The sequence below is a fragment of the Sapajus apella genome, unplaced genomic scaffold (genome assembly GCF_009761245.1).
Source record: "Sapajus apella isolate SASKATOON/1434 unplaced genomic scaffold, GSC_monkey_1.0 scaffold103, whole genome shotgun sequence".
Classification (NCBI taxonomy): Eukaryota; Metazoa; Chordata; class Mammalia; order Primates; family Cebidae; genus Sapajus; species Sapajus apella.
In genome coordinates, this window is record NW_022437043.1 from 847,091 (window position 1) to 857,999 (window position 10,909).

Genomic DNA, 10,909 nt, shown 5'->3' on the forward strand with positions numbered 1-10,909 from the left:
GCTCAAAGGCTCTTCACTCAGCTTGTGGCCAATGCTAGCTGGCCTGGGACTTACTGTTCAGGGTAGTGGGTTCCCCTCTGGCCTAGGGAAGGTCAAGAAATGCTGTCTAAGAGCCAACTCCTGGAATCGGGGACCCCAAGAGCCCACTTGATGTTTTACTCCTCTAGGGCCAAGCAGGAGAGGACCTGAGGTGTAAGACAAAGCCCTCTTTACTTTTCCCTCTGCTTTTCTCAAGCAGAACAAGTCTTACACCATAGCTGGAAATATTCTGAGTCTCACCTGATGCCAACAAGCCTCAGAGTCTTACCCAAGGTCCTTGATGTAGTACCTGAGTATTGCTGCTGGTTTTCGGGGGCCCAAAGGATCTTCACATAGCCTGTGATGAATGCTTCCAGGACTGGATCCATCCCTTCAGAAGGCACTAGGTTCCTTTTTGGCCCATAATATGTCTAGAAATATAATCTGAGAGCTAGGGCCTGGAAAGGCCTTAGGACTCTGAGCGGGGCCTTATCCTGCTGTGGCTGAGCTGGTATCCAAGATGCAAAACAAAATCCTCCCCACTCTTCCCTTTCCTCTTTTGAAGCAGAAGGAAGGGATCTTTTTTTGGAGCCATGAGCTGTGTAGCCTGGAGCACAGAGAGGATGGTGATGCTGGCACTTTCTTAGTCACCATAGCTGGTGTCTCAGTATGTCACGTGCTCCCACAGTCTGTTGTCTCTGGGCCTAGTTCAGCACTAAGACAAACCTAAGAGTTTCAGTTCTTATGACCTAGCCTGCCTTTAAGTTTATTTAGAGCCCCAGAGCATTTTGGCCCTCATTGGTGAGGCTTGTGGGAACTGAAGTTCCAGCCACTGAAACTGGCAATTCCCCTGTGGCTAGAGCTGATTTTTTTTTTTTTTTTTTTTTTTTTTTTTTTAGGTTTTGCGGTACATGTGAAAAACATGCAAGATTGTTGCATAGGTACACGCATGGCAGTGCGATTTGCTGCCTTCCTCCCCAGAGCTGATGTAAATGCTCCCTCTGTGAGCCATCATCAGCTGAGTTTGGTCCGATTTCCCTTTTGGATATAACAGGACAGCACTGAGTTCAGTGCCCCACAATCGCTATGCTCTCCCTCTCTCATCACACAGAAATGCTTTCTGCACCATGCAGCTCCTGCTGGGAGATAGGGTAGGGGTAGCATTGGCTATTGAAGACTGTTTTTTTCTACCTTTTCAGTGCCTCTTTCAGTGCTACAAAGTTAAAAACCAGGTATTGTTGAGTGCTCATCTAATTTTTGGTTCTTACAAAGGTATTTTTCTGTGTAGATAGTTGTTAAATTGGTGTCTTGGAGGGGGGATGATCAGTGAAGACTTTTATTCCACATCTTACTCTACATCTTGGTATTGTGTTCTTGATTTCATTCTCAGCTTGAATACTATTGCTGTTTAGAAATGCTACTGATTTTTGTATGTTTCTTTTGTATCCTGAAACTTTACTGAAGTCTTTCATCAGGTCTAGGAGTCTTTTTGCAGAAGCTTTAGGGTTTTCTAGTTTATATACCAGATTCTTTATTGCAGCAATACTTGTAATAGTAAAAACAAAAACCCCAAACTCAGAACAACCTAAGTATTTACTGACAGGAGAATAAAATAGACTGTGGCATATTCACAAAAGAGCTATCATAAATCAGTAAAAATCAATGCGCTAAATCATGGGAGATACTGGGTGGCTATTCACTGAAGCTAGTTCCTCTTCTTCCTGGGCATGCACCTAAACTATATTTTCCAGCCTCCTTTGTATTTATGTGTAAGCATGTGTATCAATTTGGATCCTATGAGAAGCCAACACAAAGACGGAATTAGAAGTACAACAATGTTATTGAGGATGAACTCTGATCAACAAAGGGAAGAGGGAGAAAAAGTAGGTGGAGAGAGACTTCAGACCAGGATACTTATATGACCCCTGTGAAAAGAAAGGATAGCAAAGGAAGGGTGGATAGGAAAAAATCAGACTGTAATAAAGTTCTGAGAAAGTTTTGTACTCCCACTGTTGGGTTCCAACACAAAGATTACCCACAGATGAATACTACATTGGATGTCCACGCCCTAGTATACTTACTGTTCTCAGCATCACCTAGAAACTGCATGGGAAAAGCCTGACCTCAGCTTAAATGTTGTGAGAGATCCTGAAGAAGATAGAATTGGCTCACTGGACTCATTCTATCATCTTCTCTGTTGGGAGATCTGAGAAGCCCACCTCCATGGCTGTCACACCATGTGACTGAGCTAACACAAATGAAACAAGAGAAGAAATGATATGTGCCACTTCCAGTACTGACCCATAGCAATGTTTTATATGAATCCTCCATGTTTTTTGTCTCTCTGCAGCTTAGAGTAAGATAAATATGGCAATATTGGAAGCCATATGCTGAGGACAGCAGAGAGTATGATGAAGGAATTCTGAGTTTCTGACTCACCATTTGGATGAGAGCCTTCCACTATTAATGTAGTGTATTTTAGATTTTATATGGGAAAAATGAACTTCTATTGAGTTGTAATGTTGAGATTTGAGAATTTACATATTATGACTGATAATTATACCCTAAATCATGCTTTTAGCGATTCATTAAATTACAGATGAATCTTAGAAACCTAATTTTGACAGAAAAAAAGCAGATCCCCAAATATAAAGTGCAATTGTATAGACTTCAAAACAAGAATATCTAACAATATATTGCTTGAGTCATATGTTCAGATCTATGAAATGATTTAAAAATTAACAATAATGGTTAATTCTCAGGGTAGGCAAGGAGTGAGATAGGGAAATGTGTATAGAAAGATTAATCACAACTTAGATAATAATTCCTTCATGATTTTCATTTCTCCTTTGCATGGGCATACTTGTTAAAGGCAGAGGCTTCTTGTTATATAGAGAATCACTGCTATGGTTTCTTCAGGACTATCAAGTGTACCTATCAAAAATCTCTTATTTAGGGGGAGGACAATTGACATTTTGAAACAAAAATTTTTCTCTAAGCTGGGCACGGTGGCTTACGCCTGTAATCTCAGCATTTTGGGAGGTCAACGCAGGTGGATCACCTAAGGTCAGGAGTTTGAGACCAGCCAGCCTGACCAATATGGCTCAGGATAATTAACATATCCATCATTTCGATTATCCTGATCTGATAACCCCATCTCTACTAAAAATACAAATAATTAGCTGGATGTGTTGGTGGGTGCCTGTAATCCATGCTACTTGGGAGGCTGAGGCAGGAGAATCGATTGAACCCAGGAGGTGGAGTCTGCAGTTAGCTGAGATCGCGCCATTGCACTCCAGCCTGGGCAACAAGAGTGAAACTCTGTCTCAAAAAAAAAAAAAAAAATTCTCTAAAACATACCAAGAAATCACCAAACTTGAGACATAAACTGAGAATTTAAAACATTGTTGATGTGCTCAAATATCAGATACAGATTATCAAATTAAATTTGAAAGTGAATTCAGTTAAGAATTGTTTGGCTGCAAGTATACATACTCAAAATAGTGGCTTGAACATACGAGGATTTATTCACTGATGTTAAAGAAGTCTGAAATTTGAAAGTCCAAAACTGGTAGGGATGTCAACAGTGTCTTTAAGGAACCAGAATATCTTTGTCTGCTCCAACATACTAGTACATTGCTTCCATCCTTAAAAATCAAGATGGTTGTTGGATCTCTACTATCTAACTTGCATTTCAGGTAGCAGGAAGGACAAAAACCAACCTGGCAGCATCAGCTTTCTTTAAGTAGCCTCCTCAAAATTTCCACTGAACATTTATGCTTTGATTTCTGCAAGGGGGCTGAGAATAGTAGCTATTCTGCACGGTCAAGTGTCCAGCTAAAAATCAGGGTTCCACTAAAAAAAGAGGAGAATGTCTTTTGGGAAGCAACCAAAAGCCTCTGCCATTGAGTGGAAATAATTAAAATGTTCCCAGAAATAAAAAGCACCTTGAACAAAATTGACCACAAACAAATCTCATGAGCCAGCCCTCTACTACTATATAAATACCTTAGAGAAATTCTTTCAAATACATCTTAGAAAGCATTTACAAGAATGTTTGTAATAGCAATGTTCATAATATAAAAATACTAGAAACAATGAAGTGTTATTAACAGTGAAATGGATGAATAAATTGCTATAGTGAAGTGGAAATCAACCACATATTTCAATATACCACTGTAGGATTACTGCAGTTCACAATAATAAATTACATAATTTCAAATAGCTAGAAGGAGCAACATTCCCAACATAAAGAAATGATAAATGTTTGAGATGATGGATATGTTAATTACCCTGATCTGATAAGTATCAGATATGTGTCAAAACATCGCTATGTACCCCATGAATACATACAATTATTACTCATCAATTAAAAAATGAAAATAAGCCTATTTTAAAAGTTCAAAATATATATAATTACTGTGAGAGGCATGTCCTAGTGTAATTAAGTGTTAGTTCTATTGATATAAAGCTCAAAAATTGGCCAAACTGAGTCATGTTTAAGTATATATTTGTAGGTGGAGATATATACATAAATAATTAAAGCAAAAGTCTGTGTTATGAGCTAAGTTGTGTCCTGTAAAATTTACATCAAAGCCCTAACCCCCAGTACCTTACAATATGGCTATATTTGGAGATAGGGCCTTTAAAGAGGTGATTAAGTAAAAATAGACTCATTAGGATGGACCTTCCCTCATGCAAAATGACTTGTGTCCTTATAAGAAGAGATTAGGACACAATATCTGCAGGGGGAAGACCATGTGAAGACACACAGACATGCCCATATGAACACACAACAAAAAGACAGCTATCTGTAAGCCAGAAAGAAAAGCTTCTGAAGAATCAAAACCTACTGCCATACCTTGATCTAGCTCAGATTTGTAGCTTCTAGAACTGTGAGAGAATGAATTTCCATTGTTTAAGCCACCCAATCTGTGGTATTTTTATTATGGCAGCCTGAGTAAACTAATAAAGTCAGGATTATGGATTTGTCAGGCGGGTAAGGGCAGAAGGATGCAATCATGAAAGGCCATAGATAGATTTTCTAAGGCCATGATTTTTAAATACATTTTTATATGTATTATGGGTATGTAGAAGTTTTAGAATTTTTATTATTTTAACTTCAAATATATTTCATCTTGTGTATATGGTATTTTTTACTATTTAAATATGGAGAAAAAGGGAAGAAAAAGATATGAAGATAGGCATTTAAGTAAATAAAAATAATCATAACTAGAGGCCTTAGAACAAAAGCCTGTATTATATAATTAGGACAAAGATATAGTTTAGATTCAGAACCACAGCTTTAAAACAAAACTGAAGAGCTCCAATTCCACTAAAACTTGTAATATATTTTATTCAAGGAAAAAGTCGAGTGTTTAAAGTATTAATTCAATTTCTTAGTGTGAATACTAATTATCCTTCATTAGCAGTATATTATACCTACTGCTACTATCTCCTTGAAGAATTATTATCATAGAAAGATAAATTTAGAATAGGCAGAGTCTTTAGAGATTATCTACATATGTGTATAGTACAGGACGGCTAGCCCAAAAACAAACTATTGTTTTCATCAAACTAGTTCAAGACCTCATTACTGTGATTATTGTCCTAGATAACATAACCTAATACAAAGCAGGCTAAAACAGGAATCAGAAGGATGTGTTCTGATTCTTATTTTCCTTAAACTCTCTGAGATATAATTCCTTCATCTTTACACATAGGTCACCGTAGACCTGTTTGCCTGCCTCATGGTTCAATGTGAACATCATAATAAGTTAGAGTTGGAAGGCAAGTTAAGCATTATATAATTCAACTTATTTTTTTTAAATAAGTTTTATTTTGTTTGTAATTGACACATAATTGTACAAATTTATAGGGTACAGTGTGATTTGTTTGTTTTAAGACAATGTCATGCTTTGTCACCCAGGCTGGGGTGCTGTGGCACAATCATGGCTCACTGCTGCCTCAAACTCCTGCGCTCAAGCATTCCTCCTGCTTCAGCCTCCCAAGTAGCTAGGACTACAAGTATACAATAACACACCCAGCTAATTTTTCTTTTCTAGAGATGGCGTTTTGCTGTGTTGCCCAGGCTGGTCTTGAACTCATGGCCTCCAGCAATGCTTCTGCCTCAACCTCCCAAAGTACTGGGATTACAGGTGTGAGCCACCATGCTGGGCCTGCTGTGATGTTTTGCAACATATGTACATTGTGTAATGATGAAATCAGGGTAACTAGTGTATCCATCACCTCAAACATTTGTCATTTCTTTGTGATGATAACATTTAAAAACCTCTCTTCTAGCTATTTTAAAGTATACATTATTATTGGCTATAATCACTCTCCTGTGCAATGGAACACTAGAACTTATTCCTCATATCTGACTACTACTGTACATATCAACCAATCTCTCTTCATTCCTCCTCTCCCCCCATTCTACCTAGCCTCTGGTAAGCAGTATTTTACTCTCTACTTCTATGAGATCAACATTTTTAGATTACACTTATGAGTGAAATAATGTGATATTTGTCCTACTATGCTTAGTTTATTTCACTTAACATAATGTCCTCCACATTCGTCCATGCTGTTGCAAATAACAGGATTTTGCCTTTTTTTTTTTTTTTTTTGGCCCAATAGTATTCCATTGTGAATATATACCAGCCTTTTTAATCCATTCATTTATTGATAGACACTTAGTGGGATTGTTGGATCATATGGTAGATCTATTTTTAACTGGGGGGGAACTTCCATATTGTTTTTCATAATGGCTGTACTAATTTACATTCCCATTAATGGTGTATCACTTCTCCTTTTTCCACATCCTTGATGGCATTTGTTTTTTTTTTTTTTAATAATAGCCATTCTAACAGATGTGAAACAATATCTCATTGTGATTTTGATTTGAATTTCCCTGATGATTAGTAATGTTGAGTATTTTTTTATATAACTGTTGACAATTTGTATGTCTTCTTTTAATAAATGTTTACTTAGATATTTTGCTTATTTTTAAATACGACCTTTTTTTTTTTTTTTTTTTTTTTTTTTTTTGAGTTGAGTTCCTTACATATTGTGGATATTAACCCCTTGTTAGATGCATAGTATATAAATATTTTCTCCCGTTATTGTAGGTTGTCTTTTCACTCTGTTGACTATTTCCTTTGCTGGGCAGAAGCTTTTATGTTTGATGTAATAATATTTGTCTGTTTTTGCTTTTATTGCCTATGACTTTGAGATGTTACTTAAAAACATCCTCGCCCAGACCAATGTCGTGAAGCATTTCCCCTATATTTTCTAGTAATTTTATAGTTTGGGGTGTTACATTAAAGTTTTTAATTTATTTAGTTTTCCCAGCACCACTTATTGGAGGGACTGTATTTTCTCCAATGTGTGGTCTTAGCAAGACATTTTTCACAGAAATAGAAAAACAATCCTAAAATTCGTATGGAACATTGAAGAGCAAAAGGAATCTTGAACAAAAAGAACAAAGTTGGAGGTATCACACTACCTGACTTTAAAACGTACTACAAAGCAATAGTAACCAAAACAGCATGGTGCTGGCTTAAAAACAGATACATAGACCAATGGAACAGAAATGATAACCTAGATATAAATTCATTTATTTACAGCCAACATATTTCTTTTAAACCTGATGAAAGTGAAATTTAGAAAGTGACCAAGATAATAATTGGGATATTGCTGGGTCTAGAGTTCAGGTTCCTTGAGCTAATCTCCCCAAAATTAGAAGAATTAAAAAAAAAAGGAAAGTTATAGTGAAAAAGAAAAAAAAATGAGCAGAGTTCAGGAATTTTATAAGCAGAATACTAGGAATTATGGAAAGACAGTAGAGAGAAAATGGAAGGGAGGAAATCATAAATGAAATAATTCAACAAAATTTACCAAAATAGAAGGAAATGAGCTTTCATATTTAAAGAACCCACAAAGTACCCAGCAAAATATGTGAAAATAGGCCTATGTATGGATTCCAGAAATTAGGGGAAAATCATATGGCACTGAAGAACCATGAGTCAGAATGGTTTCAGATGTTTCATTAGCAAGACTTAAAGCTAGAATAAAATGAACTAATATTTTCAAAGTAGTAAAGGAGAAAGATTTCCAACCTGGAATCCCGTACTCATACAAACTATCAATGAAATTTGAAGGTAGAATAAAGACATAAATGAAGGTAAGCTATAAAGAAAAGCTAATTAATAATAGTGGTTCTCTCTAGCTATTGGAAGGGAGATGCAGTTAACCTAGGAAGAACAAAGATGGAACTTCTTCAGTTGTGGTAGTGGTGTATTTCTTTAGTTGAGTGGTGAGTGCATGTCTCTTCATTTTATTCTTTAATAAAGAATAAACAAACACCAAAAGGTCAAATGGAAAAATGATTATCAATGAAGGGTTTGCATGAAAGTAGGCTTAATGAGGCTGGAATAGGAATGAGATTTCTCATGAATACATTTTTATATGACCCTGAACCAAGTTAATATATTGTCAATTATTTTTAATATAAAAATTAGAAAAAGAAGGTACTCTAAGGATGAGGAGAAGATGTGAACAACTAATTAAAGCTCCATTGTCATTAAAACATAAAATATCTAAAATTAAGAATTTAAATAACCATTTCACAGAAAAAGAACTCTGAAAGATCAATTTACATGCGAGGGTGGTTATTTTTTCATATGTTATCAGGGAAATACTAATTTAAATAATAAGATATGGTTTTATATCTATCATTAGTTTGACATTACCTAGCTTGGAGTAGGATGCAGAAAAATGAAGACACTCATATGCTGGTGGCAGAATGCAAATTGATACAATTTTTCAATAACTAGAAAACTGACAATATGCATAGCCTTTACCTAAACATTCTTTTGGGTTTATATCTTAGAGAAACTCACATGTTAGCACAAGGAGACATATAAAAATATTTATGTCATGATTTATTTTTACAGTGAAAAATTGAAAACAACATAAATGTTCACCAACTAAGGAAGTAATGAATAATTTATAGTATATTTATACCATCGACTATAATACATCAATCAGTGAACTTGGCCTAATCCATATGCATCAACCTGAAAAACATATAAAATTACTAGAGAGAAAAAAGCAATTTGCTAAAGGGTATGTGCAATCATTAATAAGCAATATAAAATTATCTAGACATTATTTTTTTAAATTTTGTATTATTTTACATTCAATGGGTACATATGCAGGTTTGTTACATAGGTATATTGTGTAATGGTGGATATTGGGCTTCTAGTGTACTCCTTGTCCAAGTAGTGAACATTGTACCCAATGAGTAATTTTTTAACCCTCACCCTTATCCCAACATTTCTAATTTTGGAGTCCCCTGTGTCTATGATTTCCATCTTTATGTCCATGTGTACCCATTGTTTAGTTGCCACTTATGAGTGAGAACATCTGATATTGGATAATCTGTTTCTGAGTTATATCAATTAGAATAATGGTCTCCAGCTCCACCCATGTTCCTACAAAGAACAAAATTTCATTATTTTCTATGGCTGCTTAATATTTCATGGTTTATATATACCCACTTTTTTTTTTTTTTAATCCAATTCACTGTTGATGGACACTTGGGTTGATTCCATGACTTTTCTACTGTGAATAGTGCTATGATAAAGAGATGAGTACTGGCTGGGTGTAGTGACTCACATCTGTAATCCCAGCACTTTGTGAGGCTGAGGCAGGCAGATCACTTGAGGTCAGGAGTTCGAGACCAGCCTGGCCAACATGGTGAAACCTCATCTCTACTAAAATTACAAAAACTTAGCCAAGCATGGTGGCACACACCTGTAATCCCAGCTACTCAAGAGGCTGAGGCAGGAGAATTGCTTGAACCCAGGAGGCAGAAGTTGCAGTTAGCCAAGATCACAATACTGCACTCCAGCCTGGATGACAGAGCAAGACTCTGTCTCCAAAAAACAAAAAACAAAAAAGATGCGAGTGCAGATATGTTTTTGAAAAAAAAAATTATTTTCCTTTCAGTATATACCCAGTAGTGGGACTGCTGGGTTGAACGGTAGTTCTGTTTTCAGTTCTCTGAGGAAACTCCATACTGTTTTCCATACAAGTTGAACTAATTTACATTCCCACCAACAGTGCATAAGCATTTCCCTTTCTCCACATCCATGCCAACATCTGTTCTTTTTTGACTTTTTTTTTTCTTTCCAACTTTCAGGTTCAAGGAGTACATGTGCAAGTTTTTTACCTGGGTGAATTGCATGTTGTGGGGGTTTTGTGTAAAGGTAGTTTTGTCACCCAGGTAATCAGCACAATATCCAATAGGTAGTTTTAAAATCCTTACCCTACTCCCACCCTTCATCGTCAAAGAGGCCCCAGTGTATATTGTTCCCTTCCTCATGTCCATGCATATTCAACATTTTGTTCCTATGTATAGGTGATAACACGTGATATTTTGTTTTCTGTTCCTCCATTAATTCACGTAGGATTATGGCCTTCAGTTCCATCCATGTTGCTGCAAAGGCCATGATCTCATTTTTTATAGCTGCGTAGCATTTCATAGTATATATGTACAACATTTTCTGAATCCAGTTTACTGTTGATGGACATTTAAGTTGATTTCATGTCTTGGCTATTATGAATAGTGCCAAGATGAATATGTATGTGCATGTGTCTTTGTGGTAGAATAATTTATACTCTGCTTTGGGTATATACCCAGTAATGGAATTGTTGGGTCCAATGGTAGTTCTGTTTTAAATTCTTTGAGAAATCTCCAGACTTTCCACAGTGGCTGAACTAATTTACTTTCCCAGCAGTAGTATAGGTGTTTCCTTTACTTTGCAAACATGCCAGCATCTGTTTTTTTTTTTTTTTTTTTTTTTTTTTTTTTTTTTTTTTTTTTTTT